The following is a 25,874-nucleotide window of genomic DNA, read 5'->3' on the forward strand; positions in this document are numbered from 1 at the left end:
TCATTCACATTTACATTGCATTGTCACTGGGCAGAAATTTCAAGCAGAATTCTCCCCGAATCTTCCCCTCCCTTGTTTGGGTGCAACAAAATCAATTGAAGTGTATGTTCGACTATGACCTTTGAGAAGCAGTTCATGGGCACTGAATCATGATTGAATTGGGGACGTTTTTCACCATTTTAAATAAATCTCTAGGATAACAGACTAAACGTGACCAAATATTAGGGTCCAAATCGGATCACATGGTTGCGCAAGTGGACCAGAGAACTGGATTATGTCATCGGTTTCCAATTAATGGCTGACAGACATGGACGCCAGCCAATAACAGGTGGGAGGAAACTCAAAAAACTAAAGCAAAGGTACCATATTTAAGGGACAGATCACTCAAATCAAAAGTATGACAAATACAGACCACGGGGAAAGAGGCTTTCAAGGAATGGCTGAAGCTAAAGAAAGGATGGCTCCCGGGTTTAGTGATGCTCCTTCAGGTAGTGAGGGCATGGAGAGAGGTGCTCTTCTCACAGGAGGAGCAGACGAGCAATCATCACTAAAAGGCAGAGCTGGAAGTCACAGAGGAAGTCAGCAGGTGGTCATGCGAGTATTGCTGTTTTGCTGCAAGCAATTCAATGGCTTGCTGCGGTCTGACAAGTTGAATGGGCCTCATCGTGCCAAGCTTTCAGTCCCGGATGGAACAGAAGTCGCCAGTAAAATGTGTAAAGAGAGTCTCAGCCCAGGCATCAAGCATGAACCCAGTCACCAACATTCACAACAAGACCCAAAGTATACTCACATTAGCGGTCCCTGATCAGTCAAAAGGGTGGCCCCAGCCAGTGAGCACGCCACAGAAATTCATGAGGAGCTAAGGGAGGTAGTAACAGCTGCAAAAACTCCGAGAACTTCAGCTGCATGCACCAGGACAACAAGACATGAAAATGCACAGATGTATTTGTATAAATCCAACTCGTTGCACTTCGGGCTCACTGGGCTATTGTAATGCTAAAAATGTAGCTTAATGTGTCAAATGGAAGGTCATTTTCTGCTTCAGATAATGCCTCAAGTGCTCATTTCAGCCTATTGGGCAGTGACCAGCTGGTACGTTCTTGAAAAGGAGGTCATGAAAAAACTGCTGAGAGCAAGAATTAAGTACGCTTTGGCTTCATGTCATGATGGGCCCGCTGAGATGATAAGGGCATTCAAGGAAAGGCCACCAATGCGATATGATGGAGAATACAGAGTCATTCACATGGGCTATTAAAGGAATGCTCAAGAGAAACATGTCTGTTTGCCTTGTGTTTCACTGATGTAAATGTCAATGCCCATTGAGAACACTGCTGGTACATTGTTATTGGAGAACACGGAGGCAGCGTGCTCAAGAGGCTCTCACTCATCCAGGTTGTACACCAACTGGAGCATTGTATTGGTCAGAGCACAGCAGACCACTATGATTTGTAAGACACTTGATTGAGTGCATTGCAGAGCACCCCTCAGATAAGTTCATGGCAACACTATTCAAGCATCTGAACCTCAATTTCAGCAGACCTATGATACGTTCAATAGTTGCTCTTGTAGCCACTGTTATATTACTTGGTTTTAGTAATATATGTCGTTAGTAACTGTAGATGATGTTGAAGAACACTTGAGTCTTCAGAGTAAACTGAAAGAATTTATCAAGTGACGATAAAACTAATAAATGAGTTTGACACTCCACTGAACTAACTCTAGCAATAAAATAAGGATACATACCTGTACAAACTGTATCTAAGCTACACATGCTGCCGAGGCTGTGATCTTACTCTACTACACCGCTGCTGTCTGATTATTCCTGCGTGGAAAGAAAGCAAGCGCTTCTGGGAGCTCAGTTACATAGCGGATCTTGTAATGCCCTCTAGTGGTAGTGCCACAGCTCGGTGTTGTGATTAACCCTTTAGCTGCATGTATGTCTACATATCATTACATCCCCCCTTTTCTTTTTACATTTCTTGCTTGGTAACAAGTAAAAATGGATAACGAGATTAAAGGTAAGAACATATGTACACAGCAAATATGTTCAACAAAATGTTCATAAATTCAGTCCTTTATGTCACCTTCTTGTTCTTGATGACCTTCTTAGAAGTTGCGGTGGAGACACTGATGTTTTGATAGTTGTGTGTGAATCACGATTAGTAGAGTTGTTGGTTATGGTGTCCGAAATATTTCTTCATGAAATGGAACTCAAGGAAAAAGCAATTGTAATCTCTTCCCTTTTTGGGATCGGGTAGTGTTCCCACGTGATGTTTTTGTTTAGGTCCTTGGGGTCTATGCAGATTCTTAAATCACCCGAAGGCTTTTTTACGCACACCATTGAACTGACCCAGTCAGTCGGTTCAGTGACTTTGGAGATGATGCCTTTTTTCTGTGGACTTGCGAGTTCTGATTTTAACCGTTCCCTCAGTGGAGCAGGGATACTCCTTGGTGGGCGAACTACAGGTTTTGCATCAGCATGCAGCAAACATTTGTACTCAAATGGAAGTGTGCCCATTCTGCTGAAGGCATCTGGATATTGATCCAGTATTCCTTCAATTCTGCTCTGAAGAGCTTGATGAGACGACATCAATGTGTAAATCCTTTGAATAAGGTTCAACTGCTTGCAGGCTTGCGCACCTAAGAGCGACGACTTGTCTGATCAGACAATCTCAAGTCTCAGGCTCATCTCTATTGTTTGTTGGACATGACTAAATGGCATGACCCCAATGACAAGATTGCATTGCCATTGTAGCCCTGAGGTTTGCAGGCAGCTGGAAGGAGTTTGGGAGCTTGCTTGAGCTTTGAGAAGTCGAGCTTCGAAAGCAGGTTAGCGGAGGCACCTGTGTCCAGCTTGAATTCCACTACCAGTCACCAGCCACTGATCTTTCCCCTGCTAATAGCTGGTGAGCTTCTGAAGCTCTATAGATCCCATGTACTTCAGGCAAAGTTTAAAAATCAACTCAAAATAGCAGACAATTGCCTTCTCAACAGGCTCATTTGACTGCTGCTGTCACTACATGAACTCTCAACCATGCTGCCCAACCAGCGCCAGGAAATTTTACCTACTCTTGTGAACACATCTGGGTTCTGTTTCCCCACCAACTACATTTCCCCATCATCTTACCGGCAGCTGCTCCACGCCTATTACCCTGGAGCCGCTAAAATCCAGCCCAACCTTTTTACTGGGCAACAAATTTCAGTAACGCCGAGGTAGAAAACAATTGCCTATGAAATATTCTGCATTTCATGGTAGCATCTCGATGGTAGCTAAATGGTTCAAATCCATCAGTACATGCAATACAACAGCAGTCAAAATTGAACCTGCGTTTACTCGCCATGATAACCATGGCTCAGTGGTTGCATTCTCAACTGAGTCAGAAGTGTCTGGGTTCAGGTTCCGCTCCAGTGGCCTGAGCACCAATAATTTAAGCAGATACTTCAGTGCAACAGAGAGAATACTGCGTTAATCAGAGATGCCATCTTTCAGATGAGACATTTAAACCAAGACCTTGTTTTCTTGCACAAGTGGATGCTAAAAGATGCAATTGCCTACTAGAGGACTGCTGCAAAAAGGGCTACTTCAAATATTAGAAATAGTAGCCCACCGGCACCAATCACTTTCTTCAATTCAGTCACTGAGCTGTACAGTGTGACCTGTCAATATTGCAGCTAACAACCAGATTATGTTACGCAAGTGTCCAGAGTACTTGCCTGAAGATATTCTACCACTGACCCTGCATAATGAAGAGTCTGTTGAGTCACACGCTATCTGATCTCCATGAAAGCATATTCTAAATATTTTCCCCGAAAATGTGTCGCCATAAATTACTTGCTATGACATGTTTTTCTGGTGTTCCTATTCATTATCTTAGCATGAAACTGGAGCTACGTCTTCATTAGATTAAAACACAATTAGGTTTTGACAAGAAAAACCAACTAATTTTGGATAATGCAACTCACATTGGCTTAGAAAGAATTAGGTTTCAATATCATTGCATTTAATCTCATTAATTATACTTAATGTCCGAAGTTAATGATGATTCATATCTGTATATTTTAGAACCACGACTCAATTACTGCACAAACTACAGAGCACTGGAAATATTGCTTTTTGTACTCAATTGCTGTATATTAAAGGCATAATTGGTTCGCCATGAATGCAGATGGAAGAAAAGCTCATTATTTCTATTTTGTCTCATTTCCATGCTTCGAAACCCAAAATTACGGAAGTAATGTTGTCCCCACCTTCTTTGATATCTCTTATTTTTTCTTCTGTTATGTAAACCTCCGTGGGCTAGACAGCTGGTTTGTGATGCAGAACAAGGCCAGCAGCAGCGCAGGTTCAATTCCTGTACCAGCTGAGAATTCTGAATTCTCCGTGTACCCCAACAGGCGCCGGAGTGTGGCGACTAGGGGCTTTTCACAGTAACTTCATTGCAGTGTTAATGTAAGCTTCCTTGTGACAACAAAGGTTATTTATTTTATTTATATGATGAATCGGTTGGACAGCAACAACATTAGTCCATGGTCAGCAGTCATGAAGAATACACGACATGAACTGTATCCTAAGTTAGTATTTCTTCACCTCCAAGACTGAAATTTTATGGGACAAACATCAAGTGCTCACCTTGTGTCAGAGACTCACTTGTGTGATCATAGTCTGAAGCTAATCAAAGATCCATTTTCCATGGAGAACTGGGGCTCTAGTGATTATCTGTATCATGCAGACAAGAGCCCCATAGTTGGAGTAAATGGCTGGGAGAAGAGGACATTTGCTCAAATATATTCTGTATCAAGAGGGAAGAAAGATGACCTGACGATCACAGAAGGAACCGCACATCTCAACTAGTTGCAGTCAGAAAATATTCAGCGAAATGCTCAAAGAGAGAATCAGCAAGCAGGGATCTGAATGGCAAAAGGGAGAAAATAGCTGTGCTCTCTATTAAGAAGAAAAAGGTCAAACACAATAAATTAAATTTTATCCTGAGGGTGCAGCATTGGCTCCAGTTTCTCTACAAGGTGGTGAAGGGGGATGCTGATGAATTTATTCCTTAATTACAAAGAAAAACAAGTCACAACATTGCCAACAGGGCAGTGAACTCAGACTGACACACAAAAATGTCTATTACATTTTTTACTATTTTTAGATTTCTTATGCAGGACAATGTTTCGGTTTTGAAGTGGATTAACATTAGAACAAATCTTACACTAGAACTTGACCCAATATTGACAGATCTGCCAGAAGACTGCGACTACATTTGCAGTAGTGATGCCAATTCATAAAACCATGTTATCCATTGCCTTTTCGATTTGCTTTGGGTTACCAAACTGGCACAAATAGATTATATATCTAACTTTCGATGTAATAATTATTTTTCTCCGAATAAATTTACATGGCAAATACTATAATAGCATTTAGCACATGAAGTAGTGTGTACCCCTCAATCAGAGCCATTGGGAGAAATGAAAGCAATTTGCATCAGCTACAAATACAGATTTTAAAAAAAACAAGTGTCACAAAGGAAACAGCCAACTCTTGTATATAACAAAATTAATTTGAATTTTCAATCATTTTATCTACCTACATTTTCCTGCATTAAGGAAATAAAGGAAAACACATTATTCCTGACATGCTGACGGAAGTGTCAGTCACAGGTCAGTTTGCAACAGTCTAGCCTTAAGAGTCAGAGGGTTGTGGTTTAAGTCCAACATGATTTCGGCACATAGCCCAGGTTAATATTCAAATACAGCGTCAAGGTTGAAAGTGCTATCTTTCAGATACGATGCTAAAACAAGACCCTTTCTGCCCTCTTAAGATGGATATAAAACATCCCATGGCACTACTTGAATAATAGCAGAGGAATTTGCAACCAATGTTCAGGCCAATTTCTATCCTTAAACCAATTGCTCCTAAAAAAGATACTGGGCGGAATTTACTGACCAACCTGCCGCGTGTTTTTCAGCGGCAGAGACGGCCTGCCAGCGGGATTTTTTGGTCCCATTATTGTCAACGGAATTCCCGCTGATTGCATCCTTCATCGCCAGGAAATCTGTGCGCCATTGGTGGGACCAGAATATCCCACTGGTGTGAACAGCCGGTAAATTCCACCCAATGATTATCTGGTCAATTCTTTCACTGCTGTTTGTGATTGGTGCTATATGTCCTACCATACAACAGTGACTACACGTCATCATCTTTAAAGCATTTTGGGACATCCTGACATCATGAAAGTTGGTATCTATATTGTAAATAGACTATATGGAGTAAATAACTTATAAATAATAAAACAACCTATTTGAACAGAACAGAAAAAACTCTCTGGAGGTTAGAACAGGCATTTTCAAAGTGGGTGGGTCGCGGGCAGGTGTCACGAGGGTCACGGAGCTGTCCGTCGCGATGTTCCCGATTGCGCGAACTCGCACGCAACAGCCGGCTTTTAACAATGCCGGCTGTGAGCGGCTTTGAAAATGATGGCTGCAACCATATAAAAATGCGGGCGCACTGAACATGCATGCCCGCTCATTGATGCGCATGTGCAGAACAACGAGAGAAGCACCGCCTCCTACTGATGTCAGCATGCTGACGCAGGAGAAATTTTTTTTTTTTTTTTTTAAATTCATTGTAATCTTCCTGCCTGAAGCGAGGCAGAGAGCAGGTCACGTATCCCGAACGCTGACATCACGTGCTTTGGGCGTGATTGCGAAAACTCATTTTGTCAGCAGCAAACAATTAAATGAGGACAAAGCAGGCTCACCTCTCGCATTAAAGGTAACAGAAAAAGGTGAGTCGCGAAGGCCCGGCCGCCGTGGGTCGCGAAGGCCCGGCCGCCGTGGGTCGCGAAGGCCCGGCCGCCGTGGGTCGCGAAGGCCCGGCCGCCGTGGGTCGCGAAGGCCCGCCGATTGGTAAAATGGGTCACCGGAAAGAAAGTTTGAAAAACATGGCTTAGAAGAATGAGCGGTGATCTCCTTAAAATATACAAGATCCTGAACAGGCTTGACAGGGCAGACACAGAGGCTGGTTTCCCTGGCTGGTGAATCTAAGATAAGGGGTCAGGAGAGAAGGAGCAATTTCTTCACTCAAAGCATCGCAAATCTTTTGAATTCTCTATCCAAGGGTATCAGGGATGTGCAATTATCGACAATAGTTAAGGCTGAGATATCTAAACATTTGATCTCTTAGAGTCAAGGGAAAGGGGAGTTGAAGGCTGAAGTGGGAAATGGTTCAAAAGGGCACTTGGCACAGAAGATGGATGCCTGACACACAAGATGGAGACACAGAGAATAAAGCAGACATAACTGATGCCTGGAGTCCAGCGGGGTGCCAGTAGGACAGATAGGAACATATCCAGGACAAAGGAAGCCAGACAGGAAGATTGAGAAATACATAAATGCGGGACATCACTTGAATCAAGCTGACTTCAGCCAAGGTGTACACAATGATATGCTAATACGAATGCCTTGGGCCATTTCCTAAAACAAAGGGACAATCGATACTACCTTCCTGCTGCCTGAAACCTGTTAAACCTCTTTGACTGTGGCCATGTGTAAATGGCAAAATGCTTACAAATAGCGATGTACAATCTATAAAATGTTTAAAGATAACAAGGTGATAATTGTTTTGTATCTGGGCTCATTGTGAACCCAAAGTATAAAATGAATGACTGCCATTCAAACCGTGAGAAAGGCTGGCTCCTGTGCCGCGGGGGTACGTACGCTTTCTCCCGAAGCTTCGTGTAATAATAAAACTGCATTTATCTGATCACAGCAAGTCTGACTCTTGAAGTGGTTGATTTTTCCCACAACAAAGGCCAAGATCAGCCATGTTCAAAGTGAATTGAAGGAGCTGGCTTGACAGGCCCTACGGTCTATTCCTTCTCCTATCTCTTATTTTCTTGTGTTCAGGAATGGAAATTGAGCTTTAATGAATGTGAATAATTTGTTTTCCATTTTCATTCAATACTGATGAACCTCCTATGTCAACGCTTGCAGTAAGACAGGAAAATCATCTCCTTTATCTCTGGTGTTGTGCTCATGTTTCTTGCTTATCCAAAATCTCTGTTACTTCTCGGTTTCTTATCTTTCTTAGCTTTTGGGTGGAATCCTTGATGGTGAGGATGGTCATTGCCGACACTGGAGGTTTTTTTTGGTGTGGAAAATGTGGGTTGCAGTGTTTGAGGGCTAATTTCCAATCTTTGATTGTAGCCTGGCTTTCCTGCAATAAGTTATTCCAATAATCTCCATGACAAGGTTTCAAATTTTTAGACTTTTACTGCAACTAACAAACAAAAATTTAAAAGTAACACTGTTTAAAGATGATCCAGTCGGCAACTTATACTCAAAACTACAGAACATTTTAGCTTTTAACATAACTGTGACATTATCATAAATGTAAGAACTGCAAAGATAAATTAAATGTCTAACTCAACCAATAGAAGGAGCTTGACATATAAGTATATAAGACACTGATGCTAAGCCTTAGGGTGAAGGGTTGAGGAGAATGCTAGAGAGCTGATGGAAAGATAGTGTGAGTGAGAGCAGATCATAGTTAATGTCATAGTGTAGCGATTAGTAATAGTTGAGTGCAGATATGTTTATTATCAACTGTGTATTATCTAGGAGCAAGTGTCAAATCCAAATTGGCCATAATATATTTAGAGCTTTGTTCAATTTAAAGCTATTTTTTGGTCTTTGTGAACACTACCCCATCCTAAATTTAGCAGCACAAAGAACACCACAATGACCAACCATCTCCCACTGCAGTTACATTTTACACTGTTAAGTGGACACTTTATTCTCCAAGAACCAGTCACAATTTACTCCCAGCTGCCGATAGATTGCCTTCCTTTTCCCGTTGGTTAACTCCTAATCCCAGAACTGACCTTCACTGTCAGGGTTACATTGGCAATTGCTTTCCTGTAGCCCAAGATGGCGAATCATGGCGAATCTTCCCACCTCCTTTAACCCACGCAAACTCAATTTCTTCAATCTGAGTGCGAGTTCCCACCCACGTTCTGAGTGGTGAACAATAGAGTCAGGTTTTCCTCCGCTTCAGGTGCAGACTCGCTGCTTCGATCTCCTGATCTCTGCCTTTCAGGAAAGGTGGCTGCAGACTTACTTGTGTTCGTAAGGGAAAACCTGCAGCCTTATACTTTCTACTGACTTTTCTCCTCTCAAAGCCATCTGTATGCAAAATAAATATCATAGGTTCTATATCCGGGTAAAAATACTAATTAGCTATGTTCTAGGCTACCAACTCTATTCTATTGGGAACTAAATAGATAGCTTAAAGTTTAGTTGTTTATCAAACTGACATACTTAACACCCCTGTGAGACGTGGAACACCTCCTGTGAGACTCGAGTCGAACAGTTTACCGAGAGACAACACAGATGTTCTTTCCAGTAAAACTGTTTTATATAGGTTTAGCAAAGCTTCTTGGCATTTGTACTTTATGGGCATGATTCTCCAAAAACATTTCTAAATTAATTTGTTGGGCAGGGGGGTTTCAGGGACCTTCCTGCCAGCTTTGCCGGCGGGTTCCCCACCGCTGTTCAATGACACTTAGTCATTTTTTCCTGCCCTGGGGAATGTATAGCCCACACATAGTACAGCCCACCCCACCATTTTGAAAGGGTGCCCCGGTCTCTAAGTGAGCTTGTGGGTCCCTCACACCCTCCACCCATGGACACTATCCCACACACCCCAAGTGAGGAAATCGCACCAAGGGATCTCTGGGAATCCCCCCTCTCCAAGCTCCTTACAGCACCCCCTCCCTTTCAGAACCCCCCACCCATCACCCCCCAACCTCCAAGAGGCCACTACTTACATGGCACTCAAGCACCATTGCATTGCCACCCTGGCACCCAGGCAGTGCTCCTGCTGACTTGGCAGTACCATCCAGGCAGCAGTACCATCCAGGCACCTCGACAGTGCCAGGGTGGTAATGCAAAGGTGCGAGCTGGGCAATGCCAACGTGCCCACATTCCAGGGGAAGGGCCAGGGGACCACCCTGCACTTACGCTGACCACCCAGGAGTCTCCGATGGCCCGGGAGACACTCCCGGGTTCTGTTCATTTAGTCCACGTTTGTGTGGATTAGCGCTGATCTGCGCCTGGGGGGAGCCTCCCTGGGCAGGCCAGATAATCGATGGAGGCTGGTGGGTCCCAGGCAGGTAGGTCGCAAGTAGATTTACGACATATTTCCGTGAGCGGCGTTTGGTCTCACCCATTTGGGGAGGAGTTCCAACTCCAATGCCTGGCGGGACTTGGTTGAATACTGCGAGGTCCGGAGGCTTTCCGGAGGATCGCTGGAGGCCTCTCCTGAGATTCTCTGGCAGCGTTGTTCTCGCGCTTGAGCGCAGCGCGGTTGGAAAATCGCGGCCTACGCGTCGATTTATAAAGTCCAACAAAAACTCAGGTGTCAATAAGATGAACTTTATAATCACAGCTTTTTCAGATGATCATGCATAACGTGATCATTCCCAGCTCTGCTTCTTTGAACTTAGCCACTGTGCATATCTGGATAGCAACACTCAAAAGACATTAACCTCAGAAGCACCACAAATCAACAAATCAATTTACAAATGAGAATATCTTTAACTGACAGTGACATATTCTATTGGTACATGATTCCTAGTTTCATTTCCAAGTTGAAAAATAGTAAAACATTTAGTGCCAACCAATTCACTTGCAAATATTTTGGTAATTCTATCCACATAAGTAAATTTTGACGACAGAAAAATTACACTTTGCAATATGTTTATGATATGGGAAGTCATAACAGCTGAGCTGCCCAAATCCTAAAGGGAAGCTTGGATTCGATTTGATTTGTCACATGTACCGAAGTACAGTGAAAAGTCAGTGTTCTGCATACAGTCCAGACAGGTCTTTCCATATATGAAAAAAAACATAGGACATACATAAACACACAATGCAAATACAAAGACACAGGCACCGGGTGAAGCATATAGAGTGATGTACTACTCAGTGGAAAAGATGTGAGAAGAGATCAGTTCCGTCCATAAGAGGGTCATTCAGGAGTCTGGGAAGCTGTTTTTGAATCATTTAGTGCATATTCTCAGACTTTTGTATTTCCTGCCCGATGGAAGAGATTGGAAGAGAGAATAACCTGGGTGGGACAGTTGGACAAGCAATCACAATGATTTGCAATTTGTATTTTCTTATAAAGTGGTGGTGATCTGCAGTTAGTAGCAACAATTACAAAGCCACTTTCAGAGATTTTGGATTTTTTGTTTAGTCACGTGTACCAAGGTACAGTGAAAAGTATTTTTTTGCAAGCAGCTCAACAGATCATTAAGTGCAAGAAAAGAAAAGGAAATAAAAGAAAATACATAATCGGGAAAAGAGAGAGGTTAGTCTTGGATTTAAATTTTAAAAGATTAGAACGATTGTAAAATAAGTAAAAATGCGTATCTGTTGGGGAGAGCTCGCAGAGTCGCCACACGACGCCATCTTGCACATATGAAACTAAAATATTTAATAACAAAAATAAATGATCTAAACACACAAGATTACATCTCACACAATTAAAAGTAGTTTTACAAACATTTCCCAAAATATTTCTGCCGAGTTGAACTCGGAGCTAAACACTCCTTTTCAGGCAACATTCCCCATAGATTTTCCATCTATAAAAATCCAAATAAGATTACCACGAGACATCCACTGCTGCTATGTGGAAGTATTTCGCAGCTTTTTGCTCTCTCACACGTTAATGGAAATCCAAGACTTGTATCAAAGCCTTACAGACAAATCATTTTTCTCTGTGGCTGTAGGTCTCAGCTTTCGATAACATTGATGCCTCTCAAGTCCCTAGTTCTAGATTCTCCCACAAAAGGAAACATCCTCTCCACATTAACCCTGTCAAAAGCCCTCAGGATCTTAAAGATTTCATTCAAGTCGCCTTTTACTCTTCTAAATGTGAGAGCCCTCTCCTGGCATTCACCGACCACACCACGCTCAACGGAGAGTGCAAGGCAGCCGGTGGATCATGCCCATTGTCTAACCAGTGTCTGTACAACAGAAGCATTACCTCCTTATTTTTATATTCAATTTCCCTCGTAATAAACAATAGCTGGATATCAGTTTTCCTAATTACTTGTACTTGCATTCTAGCCTTTCGTGATTTATGCATTTGGACACCCGGATGCTTCGGAATCTCAGAACTCTGCAATCTCTCACCACTTAGATGGTATGCTTTTTAAAAAAATTCTTCCTGTCAAAATAGAAAAGTTCACATTTTCCGACATTATACGCCATTGGCAAGATCTTTGCTCACATAAGCTATGTCCTCTTGTCACATCTTTATGTTCTTTTCACAACTTATTATCCTACCTGTCTTTGTATCATCAGCAAATTTAGTAGCTATACCATTTATCCCTTCATCCAAGTCATTTATATAAATTGTAAAAGGTTGAGGCTCCAGCAATGATCCATGTGGCATATCACACATCACATCCTGCCAACCTCGAAAAGACCCGTTTATGGCTGCCCTCTTTTTTTTTTTTTGTAAGCTAGCCAATCTTATATCCGTGCCAATATGCTACCATCTCCCGTGGCAATTATTTTTTGCAATAACCTTGAATATGGAACCTTATCAAATGCAAGAAGCAGAGCTAGAGAGAGACAGAGAGAGAGAGACAGAGAGAGAGAGACAGAGACAGAGAGACAGACTAGGCCCAAGTCTTGGTCACCAGGGAAGGGTCCAGGGCTGAGCTAAGGAGTTGGATTTAACTGACACTGACCTTGCATTTGTGTGCGTGTGTGCATGTGTGGTGAGCCACGTATGGTTATTGTATATATTCACTGTTTTTCTATTGCTGTTATTATCGTTGTCACTATTATTGGATATAATAACGGGGCTGGTTTAGCACAGGGCTAAATCGCTGGCTTTTAAAGCAGACCAAGGCAGGCCAGCAGCACGGTTCAATTCCCATACCAGCCTCCCCAAACAGGCGCCGAAATGTGGCGACTAGGGGCTTTTCACAGTAACTTCATTAAAGCCTACTTGTGACAATAAGCGATTTTCATATACTCAATGCTACCGTCGTTCCATTGCTCGTTATTGCTGTTGTAGTATTGATGCTACTGTTGCCTCCGCCTGTGGCTCCACCCCTCTGAGGAGGTCTCTAACCGGCCGATCTGCGACAGGCTCTCAATGCGGGAGGAGCTACTGGTTGGCACATTTTTATTCTATTAAAACCACTGTTCTTCGATAACAACCGACTCGACTGAATTGATGGTTATCAATTTAATCAAATAGTTTTTTTTTTTAAACAATGGATGCCGGTCTAAAACCAGAATGACTCGAACTTGACCCGTAGGCACTTGAAGCTACGGCCATCTTCGAGCATTGGCTCAGTTGCGTTGAGTCCTACCTCAGCTCCTTCGCCGCCAAGGTCACCCCGGAAATCAAACAGCGTCTCTTCAACGCCCGTGTGAGCCATAGGATTTTTCAGTTGATCAGGGACGCAGCCTCATACATGGAGGCAGTGGAGCTGCTCAAAAGACAGTTCGTGAGGCCAGTAAACGAGGTACTCACTCGACACCTCCTGACCACCCAGCGTCAGCGCCAGGGTGAGTCGCTGGCAGAATATCTGCACGAGCTCAGGGTAATCATCCGCAGTTGTAACTGCAGGACAGTCACGGCAGTGCAGCGCACAGAGCTGATGATCCGAGACACCGATGTGGCAGGTGTCTGGTCCAGCTACATCCGGCAACGGCTGCTCGAGAAAGGGGCCATCAACCTAGAGGAGACGGTGAAACTGGCTACCGCGCTGGAAGTGACTTCCCAGAGCCTGCATGCCTTCCCATCCGACCACGCGGCATCCTCGGGGACATCGGAGGCGCAGCCATCATCCGACCCGGGCGTGCCTCATACCTGCGCCGTGGCGCAGTCTGCCAGCTCTGGAGGGCCGTGCTGTTACTTCTGCGGGCAGGGCCAGTACCCCTTAGGCAGCGTTGCCCGGCTCACAACGCCACGTGCGACGAGTGTGGCAAGAAGGGACATTACGCTAAGATATGCATAGCCAGGCCTAAAGCCAAAGTCCAAAAATCAAAAGCCTACCAAGCCCGGTCGGAGACTCACAGACCCCGCAGCATGGCATCGTGCCTGTCGGGATCGCCCCCTGCTGACGTGTCACCCACCTCGTGCAATCCGTGGGCCATCTTGGCCTACTTCGTCGACGCTGCCATTTCGTAACCAGCACGACAATGCCGAGGCTCATCGACATCAACTCAGCTCGATCCAACTCGACCAGTCACGGCCATCCCTTCAAAATTCCATGATGGCCGTCAGACTCAACGGGCAGGAGACGTCCTGCCTCTTTGACTCCGGGAGCACGGATAGCTTCATCCACCCGGACATGGTAAGGCGCTGTTCCCTCCGGGTCCTCCCCGTCTCATAAACCATATCCTTTGCTTCCGGATCTCACACTGTGCAGATCGGGAAGTATTGCACCGTCAATCTAGTGATACAGGGCGTCGAGTACGCCAATTTCAACCTCTACGTCCTCCCCATCTCTGCGCCCCTCTCCTACTAGGGTTAGACTTTCAACGTCACCTTCGTAGCCTAACCCTAAAGTTCAGGGGACCCTTGTCCCGTCTCACCGTCTGCAGCCTCACGACCCTGAAAGTAGCCCCTCCCTCGCTCTTCACGAACCTCACCCCAGACTGTAAGCCCATTGCCACCCGGAGCAGACGGACAAGGCCTCCATCAGGTCAGAGGTCCAGCAGCTCCTGAGGGAAGGGATCATTGAGGCTAGTAATAGCCCCTGGAGAGCACAAGTGATGGTCGTCAGGACCGGGGAAAAGAACCAGATGGTAGTCGACTACAGTCAGATGATCAACCGGTACACGCTGCTCGATGCGTACCCCTCCCGCGCATATCTGACATGGTCAATCAGATTGCGCAATATCGAGTCTTCTCTATGGTAGACTTGAAGTACGCGTACCACCAGCTCCCTATCTGGCGAGTGGACCGCCAGTACACTGCCTTTGAGGCAGGTGGCCATCTCTTCCATTTCCTCATGGTTCCCTTCGGTGTCACCAATGGGGGTTCGTTCTTCCAACGGACGATGGACCGGATGGTCGGCCAGGACGGACTGCGGGCCACGTTCCCGTACTTGGATAATGTTACCATCTGCAGCCATGACCTGCAGGACCACAAACCAATCTTCAAAAATTCCTCTGCACCGCCCGACTCCTAAATTTGACATACAACAAGGAGAAATGCCTTTGCCGCACAACCCGACTAGCCATCCTCGGCTATGTCATGGAAAATAGAGTCCTAGGGCTTGACCGCGACCGCATGCGCCCTCTCCTGCAAGTCCCCCTTCCCCACTGCCCCAAGGCCCTGAAAAGGTGCTTGGGGTTCTTCTCTTACTATGCCCAGTGGGTCCCCAACTATGCGGACAAAGCCCGCCCACTCATTAAGTCCACCACTTTTCCCCTGACGCCTGAGGCCCGCCTGGCCTTCAACCGCATCAGAACCGAGATCGCCAAGGCCACAATGCACGCTGTGGATGAATCCATCCCGTTCCAGGTAGAAAGCGATGCGTCTGACTTTGCCCCGGCAGCCACTCTGAACCAGGCAGAGAGGCCTGTCGCATTTTTTTCCCGTACCCTCCATGCCTCAGATATTCGACACTCCTCTGTTGAAAAGGAGGCGCAAGCCATTGTGCAAGCTGTGCGGCACTGGAGGCATTACCTGGTCGGCAGGAGATTCACTCTCCTCACAGACCAACGGGCGGTTGCGTTCATGTTTAATAACACGCAGCGGGGCGGCTATGCGGAGCTAAGTCGCACTATTCGGCAGCCCCCGCTATTACGGACTTTCGGGCTCGTTAGAGGAGCCCCAACGGAATTTTTTTGAAGGCAACCCGTGGGGAAGGGAAGAGAGAGGTCCCCCTCCAACGTTTATGGACCAGACCAGAAGTGCAACGGCCAAAAAAGCGGCATAGGAGCAGCGGGAGAAGAGAGGGGGAAAAAAAAAAAATGGCGGCGGCCGGGGACAAAGCGGAGTGCGGGCCGGAGCTGCAGGAGTTCATCAAGCGCTGCTTCGAGGAGCTGCACAAGGAGATGCTGGCGCCTATGCTGTCGGCAATTGAAGGACTAGGGATGACCCAGAAGGCCCACGAGGTAAAGATCCAGGAGGTACAGAAAAGAGTCAGTGAGAATGAGGATGAGCTCTTGGGCCTGGCGGTGAGAGTGGAGCAGCACGAGGCGCTACACAAGAGGTGGGTGGGAAGACTCGAAGACCTGGAGAACAGGTCGAGGAGAAAGGATCTGCGGATCCTGGGTCTCCCTGAAGGAGTGGAGGGGGCCGATGCCGGGGCATACGCGAGCACGATGCTCGGGGCGATGATGGGCGCGGAGGCCCCTTCGAGATCGCTGGAGCTGGACGGGGCACACCGGGTGCTGGCGAGGAAGCCCAAGGCAAATGAGCCACCAAGGGCGATGGTGGTGAGATTTCACCGGTTCACGGACAGCGAGAGGGCCCTGAAATGGGCCAAGAAGGAGCGGAGCAGCAAGTGGGACAATGCAGAGATCCGAATATACCCGGACTGGAGCACAGAGGTTGCAAAGCGGAGAGCGGGTTTCAACCGGGCCAAAGCAGTGTTGCACTGAAAAGGAGTGAAATTAGGAATGCTGCAGCCAGCGCGACTGTGGGTCGCAGACAAGGGCCACCACTATTACTTCGAAACGCCTGAAGAGGCGTGGACCTTCATACAAACTGAAAAGTTGGACTCTAACTGAGGGTTTGTGAAGGTGGGGGGGATGTTTGAGGTTCGATGTGTGATGGTTGTTGTATATAGGGGGTCAAGCACACGCAGGAAATGTTACATGGACTGGGGGAGAGCGACAAGGTCGCGACAGGAGCTGCACCAGAGGGGGCGGGGCAGGCTTTGGAAAGCGCGGGGTTTTTCCCGCGCGCGGGAAGAAAGGCGGGAAGGGGAACGAAGGAACGCATATTGATTGGGAGACTCCCACACGGGGAGGTCAATGGGACGGCGGGGGAAGCCAGGGTCAACAGGTGTCAGCTGACTTACGGGAGCGATATGGGGGGGGGGGGGGGGGGGGGGAGGAGCAAAAAAGCTAGACAGGGGTCTAGCGGAGGGGAGGGGAGGGGGGGGGGGGAAAAGGGTTGCTGCTGCACTGACCGAAAGGGAATTGGACACAGAGGTGGTCGGGGCGGGGGACGGGGGTCCCCCGGCTGGGGGACTGGAGGGTGAGGGAGGCGCGGACACGGGACTGGCCCAGAAAAGGAGATGGCTAGTCAGCGGGGGGCGGGGGTGGGGTGAGAGCCCCTCCAATCCGGCTGATAACGTGGAACGTGAGGGGCCTGAATGGGCCGGTGAAGAGGGCTCGAGTGTTCGCGCACTTAAAGGGACTGAAGGCAGACGTGGTCATGCTCCAAGGAGACACACCTGAAGGTGGCGGACCAGGTCAGGTTAAGAAAGGGATGGGTAGGACAGGTATTCCAGTCGGGACTGGACGCGAAGAATAGATGGGTCGGAATATTGGTGGGAAAGCGTGTGTCATTTGAGGCCAAGACTATCATAGTGGATAATGGAGGGCGATATGTGATGGTGAGCGGTAGGTTGCAAGGGACGTGGGTGGTGTTGGTAAATGTATACGCCCCGAACTGGGATGATGCTGGATTCATGAAGCGCATGTTGGGGCGCATTCCGGACCTGGAGATAGGAGACCTGATAATGGGATGGGACTTCAATACAGTGTTGGATCCAGCACTGGACCGCTCCAGATCAAGGACTGGAAAGAGGCCGCCGGCGGCCAAGGTGCTTAGGGGGTTTATGGATCAGATGGGGGGAGTGGACCCATGGCGGTTTGCAAGGCCACAGGCCAAGGAATTTTCTTTTTTCTCCCATGTGCACAAAGCCTACTCCCGGATAGATTTTTTTGTTCTGTGCAGGGCGCTCATCCCGAGGGTGGAGGGGACGGAGTATTCGGCCATAGCCGTTTCGGACCATGCCCCGCACTGGGTGGAACTGGAGCTGGGAAAGGAGAGGGACCAACGCCCGCTGTGGCGGCTGGATGTGGGACTGCTGGCAGATGAGGTGGTGCGTGGGAAGGTGAAGGGGTGCATCGAAAGGTACTTGGAGGCCAATGACAACGGGGGGTGGGGGTGGTATGGGAGGCATTGAAGGTGGTGATCAGGGGAGAGCTAATCTCCATCAGGGCTCATAGGAAAAGACAGAGGGCATGGAAAGGGATAAGTTAGTGGGGGAGATTTTGAGAGTGGACAGGAGATACGCAGAGGCCCCGGAGGAAAGATTACTTGGGGAAAGACGACGGCTCCAGACGGAGTTTGACCTGTTGACCACAGGGAAGGCGGAGGCACAGTGGAGGAAGGCGCAGGGGGCGACCTACGAGTATGGGGAAAAGGCTAGTCGGATGCTGGCACACCAGCTCCGTAAGAGGATGGCAGCGAGGGAAATAGGGGGAGTCAAAAATGGAAGGGGAGCCACGGTTCGGAGTGCGACGAAAATAAACGAGGTATTTAAGGCCTTCTATGAAGAGCTGTACAGATCCCAGCCCCCAACGGGGGAAGAGGGGATGAGTCGATTCCTAGACCAACTGAGATTCCCGAGGATGGAGGAGCAAGAGGTGGCTGGTTTGGGGGCACCAATTGGGTTGGAGGAGCTGAGCAAGGGTTTGGAGAGTATGCAGGCGGGGAAGGCCCCGGGACCTGACGGGTTCCCGGTGGAGTTCTACAGGAAGTACGCAGACCTGTTGGCCCCGCTACTGGTGAGGGCCTTTAATGAGGCGAGAGAGGAGGGGACCCTGCCCCCGACAATGTCGGAAGCGACAATTTCTTTGATCCTAAAGCGGGACAAGGACCCACTGCAATGTGGATCGTACAGGCCGATTTCACTCCTCAATGTGGATGCAAAGTTGCTGGCAAAAGTGCTGGCCACGAGGATCGAGGACTGTGTCCTGGGGGTGATCCACGAGGACCAGACGGGAATCATAAAGGGCAGGCAATTAAACACTAATGTGCGGCAGCTCTTAAACGTGATAATGATGCCATCGGAGGAGGGAGAGGTGGAGATAGTGGCAGCTATGGGCGCGGAGAAGGCCTTTGACTGAGTAGAGTGGGAGTACCTCTGGGAGGTGCTACGTAGGTTTGGGTTCGGGGGAGGGTTTATCAGTTGGGTTACGCTCCTTTACAGAGCCCCGGTGGCGAGTGTAGTGACGAACCGGCGGAGGTCGGAGTACTTTCGGCTGCACTGAGGAACAAGGCAGGGGTGCACCCTGTCCCCCCTGTTGTTTGCATTGGCGATCGAACCCTTGGCCATGTCATTGAGGGAGTCTAATAAATGGACGGGGGTGGTCAGAGGGGGAGAAGAGCATCGGGTGTCGCTATATGCGGATGATCTGTTGCTGTATGTGGCGGATCCAATGGAGGGGATGGTGGAGGTCATGCAGACTCTAAGGGAGTTTGGGGAGTTTTCGGGCTATAAGCTCAATGTAGGGAAGAGTGAGCTCTTTGTATGGCAGGGGACCAAGAAAGAGGGATAGGGGACCTACCGCTGAGGAGGGCGGAGGGGAGATTTTGGTATCTGGGGATCCAGATAGCCAGGAGTTGGGGGGCCCTACATAAACTGAATCTGACGAGGTTGGTGGAGCAAATGGAGGAGGACTTCAAAAGATGGGACATGTTACCGCTCTCGCGTAGAGTGCAGTCGGTCAAAATGGTGGTCCTTCCAAGGTTTCAGTTTGTGTTTCAGTGCCTTCCCACCGTGATCACCAAGGCCTTTTTCAAGAGAGTAGGTAGGAGTATAATGGGGTTTGTGTGGGCAAATAGGACCCCGAGGGCAAGGAGAGGGTTCCTGGAACGAAGTAGGGACCAAGGAGGGTTGGCGCTGCCAAACCTAGGGAGCTACTATTGGGCAGCAAATGTGGCGATGATCCGCAAGTGGGTGATGGAGGGAGAGGGGGCGGCATGGAAGAGGATGGAGATGGCGTCCTGTAAAGGAACGAGCCTGGGGGCGTTGGTGACGGCACCGCTGCCACTCTCGCCGACAAGGTATACCACGAGTCCGGTGGTGGCGGCAACGCTAAGGATCTGGGGCCAGTGGAGACGGCACAGGGGTGCAATGGGAGCCACGGTGTGGACCCCGATCAGGGGTAACCACCGGTTTGTCCCGGGTAAGATGGACGGGGGGTTCCAGAGCTGGCATCGCGTGGGGATTAGAAGAATGGGGGACCTGTTCATTGACAGGACGTTTGTGAGCCTAGGGGCACTGGAGGAGAAGTTTGAGATACCCCCGGGAAATGCCTTTAAATATATGCAGGTGAGGGCGTTTGTGAGGCGACAGGTGATTAAATTGATAGGGCAGCACAGTAGCATTGTGGATAGCACAATTGCTTCACAGCTCCAGGGTCCCAGGTTCGATTCCGGCTTGGGTCTCTGTCTGTGCGGAGTCTGTACATCCTCCCCCTGTTTGCGTGGGTTTCCTCCGGGTGCTCCGGTTTCCTCCCACAGTCCAAAGATGTGCAGGTTAGGTGGGTTGGCCATGCTAAATTACCCTTGGTGTCCAAAATTGCCCTTAGTGTTGGGTGGGCTTACTGGGTTATGGGGATCGGGTGGAGGTGTTAACCTTGGGTAGGGTGCTCTTTCCAAGAGCCTGTGCTGACTCGATGGGCCGAATGGCCTCCTTCTGCACTGTAAATTCTATGTCTATGTCTATGAATTCCCGTTGCTCCCGGTACAAGAAATTCAAGACAGGGTGATCTCGGGTGTATGGGTCAGGGAGGGCAAGGTGTCGGCAATACACCAGGAGATGAAAGAGGGGGAAGCGCTGGTAGAAGAGCTGAAGGGTAAATGGGAGGAGGAGCTGGGGGAGGAGATTGAGGAAGGTTTGTGGGCTGATGCCCTAGGTAGGGTTAATTCCTCTTCCTTGTGTGCCAGGCGTAGCCTGATACAATTTAAGGTGGTTCACAGAGCGCACCTGACGGGGGCGAGGTTGAGTAGGTTTTTTGGGGTAGAGGACAGATGTGGAAGGTGCTCAGGAAGTCCGGCGAACCATGTCCATATGTTCTGGTCATGCCCGGCACTGGAGTGGTTCTGGAGAGGAGTGGCTGAAGCAATATCTCAGGTGGTGAAAGTCCGGGTCAAGCCAAGCTGGGGGCTAGCAATATTTGGAGTAGTGGACGAACCGGGAGTGCAGGAGGCGAAAGAGGCCGGCATTCTGGCCTTTGCGTCCCTAATAGCCCGGCGAAGGATCTTGTTAATGTGGAAGGAGGCGAAGCCCCCCAGCGTGGAGGCCTGGATAAACGACATGGCTGGGTTCATAAAGCTGGAGAGGATTAAGTTCGCCTTGAGAGGGTCTGCGCAGGGGTTCTACAGGCGGTAGCAACCGTTCCTAGACTATCTCGCGGAGCGTTAGAGGAAGGTCGGTCAGCAGCAGCAGCAGCAACCTGGGGGGGGGATGGGGGATTGCCTGGGAGGGTGGATGAGCAAGAGATAACATGAAGGGTTGGGGAAACTGGCATGTGCAGGAGAGAGCCAGTGTACAAAGCTATGTAAACAACCTGGGGGGGTTATTGTTTGTAAGGGAGAAAAATAGTGTTAAAAAACTTCAATAAATATATTTTAAAAAATAAATAAATAACACGCAGCGGGGCAAAATTAAGAACGACAAGATTTTGCGGTGGAGGATCTAGCTCTCCCCCTATAACTACGACATTGTGTATCGTCCTGGGAAGCTCAATGAGCCCTCAGATGCCCTGTCCCGTGGTACCTGTGGCAACGTGCTATCCACAATGACCTCTGTCACCCAGGGGTCACCCGGCTTCTTCACTTTGTCAAGGCCCGCAACCTGCCATACTCCATAGAGGTGGTCAGGGCCATGACCAGGGACTGCCAAGTCGGTGCGGAGTGCAGGCCGCACGTCTAACGGCCAGACAAGGCCCACATAGTGAAGGCTTCCCGCCCTTTTGAGCACCTCAGCATGAATTTCAAAGGGCCCCTCCCCTCCACTGATCGTAACGTGTACTTTCTCAACGTTGCTGATGAGTACTCACATTTTCCCTTTGCAATCCCATGCCCCGACGTGTCTCCTACCACTGTCATCAAGGCCCTGCGCAGCATCTTCACCCTGTTCGGTTTCCCCACTTATATACATAGCGATCGGAGCTCCTCTTTTATAAGTAACGAGCTGCGTCAGTACCAGCTCAGTAAGGGCATCGCCTCGAGCAGGACTACCAGCTACAACCCCCGGGGAAATGGGCAGGTGGAGAGGGAGAATGCTACGGTCTGAAAGGCCGTCCTTCTGGCCCTACGGTCTAGAAGTCTCCCAGTCGCCCGCTGGCAGGAGATCCTCCCTGATGCGCTCCACTCCATCCAGTCACGTGTACTGCCACTAATGAGACTCCTTACGACCATCTATTTGTCTTTCCCAGGACATCGATCTCCGGGATCCCGCTTCCGTCCTGGCTCATGACACCTGGGCCAGTACTCCTCTGGAAACACGCGAGGAGCCATAAGGCCGACCCCTTAGTCAAGAGGGTTCAGCTTTTCCACGCGAACCCTCAGTATGCCTACGTGGCACACCGCGACGGACGGCAGGACACAGTCTCCCTCAGGGACCTGGCCCCCGCGGGTATCCCCGTGCCCACCATCACCTCATCCCTTCCTTCTATCTCCCCATCAACCCATCATCCGTGGGTATCCCCGCGCCCGCCATCACCTCGTCCCTTCCTTCTATCTCCCCATCCACTCCATCGTCCTTTCCCGGGTACATTAGCACCGTCCCTGCGCCGTCACCATGTCTGGGTATCTGTTGCGAGGACAACGTGCTTCTGGAGTCGAAGGTCTCGACGCCAGCGCCTACACTGCAGCCGGGGCTGAGGCATTCACAGCGGACGATACACCCTCCAGTGAGGCTGAACCTATGAGTCCACTTCACCCCCGCAGGACTTTTTTTTAAACAGGGGGTGAATGTGGTGAGCCACGTATGGCTACTGTATATATTCACTGTTGATCTATTGCTGTTATTATCGTTGTCACTATTATTGTATATACTCACTGTTACCGTTGTTCCATTGCTAGTTATTGCTGTTGTATTGATGCTGCTGTTGGCTCCGCCCCTCTGAGGGGTATATAACCGGCCAATCGGAGACAGGCTCTCAGGGAGGAGCTACACACACACACACACACACACACACACACACACACACACACACACACACACACACGTATATACATGCACGTGTGCATGTACACACATCCATACATGTGTGTACATGCAGCTCAAGTGTGTGTCCAACATTCTGGCTCACTCCAAGTCTCAGGATTCTCTCACGCACTCACGGGGTGTAAGTAATCCTTGTGCATCTACACGATACCCCAGATAGGCTGCCTCTGTGGCTTGAAAAGTACATACAACTACAAAGCAGAGCCACATGGCTGCGAGTAAGCATCCAAGATCAAATTGATACAGAAACCACTCTTGCTAGGGTGATCCCCCATCCTGGTCCCTGATTGGTTACCTGGGTCACATGACCCTGTCAGCAGATCGCCCCTTAAAGGAAACAAACACCACACCAACAGGGGCTGTTTAGCACAGGGCTAAATTGCTGGCTTTGAAAGCAGACCAAGGCAGGCCAGCAGCACGGTTCAATTCCCGTAACAGCCTCCCCGAACATGTGCCGGAATGTGGCGACTAGGGGTTTTTCACAGTAACTTCATTTGGAGCCTACTTGTGACAATAAGCGATTTTCATTTCATTTTCATTTAAACGAATGAACATAAAGTTCAAATGTTAAGAACATTGGATAAGCTGTCTCACTCTCCCCAAACTGCATGACACCCATACTTTTCAGAAAGTACAAGCAAACTCACAGCATAAAACTGGGATGTATCGAAGTTGTTAGTGCACATCAATAATAATCTACAAACATGCTTCACAAGACTGCGAATTCAAACACTTCCTAAACGAAGTGGAAGTTCCCTTCCAATCCACTCACCATCCCAATGTGGAATTACATCACTGTTCCTTCTCTGTCGCTGGGACAAAACTGTGGAACTCCCTCCCTAACAGTACTGTGGGTGTACCTACACCACATGGACTGCAGCGGTTCTAGAAGGCAGTTCATCACCACCATCTCAAGGACAATTAGGCGTGGACAATAATTGCTGGCCTAGTCAGCAACACCTACATCCCTTGAATGAATTTTTAAAAATCCAGTACATTGAATAAGAATTATGTTTACTTGTGCTATTAGCAAACCAGGACAGTCTGGGCTGAGTTAACTGCAGGATACTATATGGTGAGGATGGGAGAAATCCGCTATGATTACTATTTCTGACTGCTAACAATTGCCCCAGTTGAAAAGTGAACGCGAGTAATGCCCAGGCGAAGACAGAATTGGCTGAACTTTGGTTCCTCTCTCCCCTCAACTCAGGAAGCCATCTAACACACATCAAGGTTCATACATTAAAAAAACGATCACTTGGGCAAGCCCTTGGAGAACGAGGACTTCAGTGGTGATGACAACATATTGGAGAAACAACTTATAAGCACATTTATATTTAGGATCATTTAAAATTTTAACTAAATGCTAATTGAAATGGGGTAACCCTTTAAAAAAACATATCTTCCCAGTAATTTGTTGCAGACTTAGTGTTGACATACAAAGCAACTAATATTTTTTGTCAGGACACCAGATAATTGGCAGTGATAATCCAAACAATTACGATATTTTAATAAAAGACAATTGTTTGGAAGCTTACCTCTAACAAAATGGAGGGAACTCCACCCAGTCAAAACCTATTGACTGCTGAAAACTGAAAAACCTGAAATATAAAGCAACAAGGGCAGTTTGTGGCAAAGCTGACACGCTGTAAGCTTTAAAGCATGATATTGAATGTGACATTTTTCATTTATTTATAAATGCCTCTTTTATAGCACACTGACGAGAAGCGACAGTCGCCTCTTGCAAGATAACCCAGGTGATGGCAAACTGGAGGAGTCTTGACAGTTCCTTTAATGAGACTCTGCATTAGGGCCACCATCTAATACTCTTCACCAACAAAGATCCAGGTCTTTGCTTTCAATCTTATAACCTGATAATTTAGCAAACATTAACCCTATGAAAATCCAAATTAACCCATTGAGTAATTTATTTTATTTTCTATTACTTCAATACTCTCGTATTATTCCGAAGGGCCTAATCTTCATACTATTCGCATCACCAACTATTGAAGAATTGATAAATTCAACAAATCTCTTTCAGCTCCACCCAAGGACTGGAAATAAATTACAAATACGCTTTGAGTATAGTGATTGGAACAGAATTACAGGGGCAGCACGGTGGCGCAGTGGTTAGTACTGCTGCCTCACGATGCCAAGGTTCCAGGTTCGATCCCGGCTCTGGGTCACTGTCCGTGTGGAGTTTGCACATTCTCCCCGTGTTTGCGTGAGTTTCGCCCCCACAACCCAAAGATGTGCAGGCTAGGTGAATTGACCATGCCAAATTGCCCCTTAATTGTAAAAAAATGAATTGGGTACTCTAAATTTATTTTACAAAAATAAATTACAAAAATAAAAATTACTAAGCCTCAATGGAAATATATTCACCAAATATTGTCGAAGTTACACAGACTGATATACCATCAATTATGACACGACAGAGAGATCAAGTGAATGAAGGATTTAATACGCAAAGAACTTAGCTAGCCAGAGACTTCAGTACAAACTGAGCATCACCCACTGGGCGCAACATTATATACAGCCCCGGGGAGGCGGAGCCAGATGCGGAATCCACCGGGGTTCCAACCCAAGCGTTAAAGGCATATCACACCAAACCTGAAAGCCATATCATCTATC

General features: G+C 47.8%; 1 protein-coding gene across 3 annotated transcripts in view; it reads right to left on the reverse strand.

Moving 5' to 3' along the window:
* Positions 1-25,874, reverse strand: part of LOC140389824 (inactive N-acetylated-alpha-linked acidic dipeptidase-like protein 2) — a 1,491,575-nt gene that overhangs the window by 1,403,661 nt on the left and 62,040 nt on the right. For 2 of the 3 annotated variants that reach the window (XM_072474373.1, XM_072474374.1), the window contains exon 2: positions 24,779-24,841. The exons of the other annotated variant lie outside the window; for it this stretch is intronic. The gene's annotated coding sequence lies outside the window, so the exon portion shown is untranslated. The remainder of the gene's footprint in view (positions 1-24,778; positions 24,842-25,874) is intronic. 3 annotated transcript variants of the gene reach the window in all.

Source organism: Scyliorhinus torazame, chromosome 14, assembly GCF_047496885.1.
Source record: "Scyliorhinus torazame isolate Kashiwa2021f chromosome 14, sScyTor2.1, whole genome shotgun sequence".
Lineage (NCBI taxonomy): Eukaryota > Metazoa > Chordata > Chondrichthyes > Carcharhiniformes > Scyliorhinidae > Scyliorhinus > Scyliorhinus torazame.